Genomic DNA, 521 nt, shown 5'->3' with positions numbered 1-521 from the left:
AAAAAATAAACATTAAACTGTATATTTTCCAAAAACAAAATACAGCTCCCATTGGTAAATGATGATGTTGAGATCCAACAGACAACTTCTCTTGGGAACCATTTAATCACTGCTCACTTTTACATATGTCCAGAAATGTCAATGGCTTTAAAATATGGAAGTATATTACACAACTTAACTTACACTTATTCAGTATTGTGCAATATTTAGTACTTGTTCTAGCTCTCTCTTGCTGAATAGTAAGCCATTGCAAAACTTAAGGAATTACTTATTGTTTAATATTGTTTATTGCCATTATTTGTTTAGTAATTTTAAATAACATTATTTCTCATGGTTTTGTGGGTTGACGGGCGCTACAAAAGTTCTTTTGGAGTCTTTCTTGCAGCTGCGGTTGGTTGGCTGCTGCTGAAGTCCCCTGAAAGCTCAGCAAGGCTAAAGAGCCTGGACGGGCTACTCGCCTGGCTGGCAGTGCACACGGGCTGTTGTGTGTGGTGGTTACTCACCTGGCTGGCAGTGCACAC

The sequence above is a fragment of the Mandrillus leucophaeus genome, unplaced genomic scaffold (assembly GCF_000951045.1).
Source record: "Mandrillus leucophaeus isolate KB7577 unplaced genomic scaffold, Mleu.le_1.0 Scaffold1683, whole genome shotgun sequence".
In the NCBI taxonomy this organism is placed as follows: Eukaryota; Metazoa; Chordata; class Mammalia; order Primates; family Cercopithecidae; genus Mandrillus; species Mandrillus leucophaeus.
Note: the sequence above shows the minus strand (reverse complement) of the source record.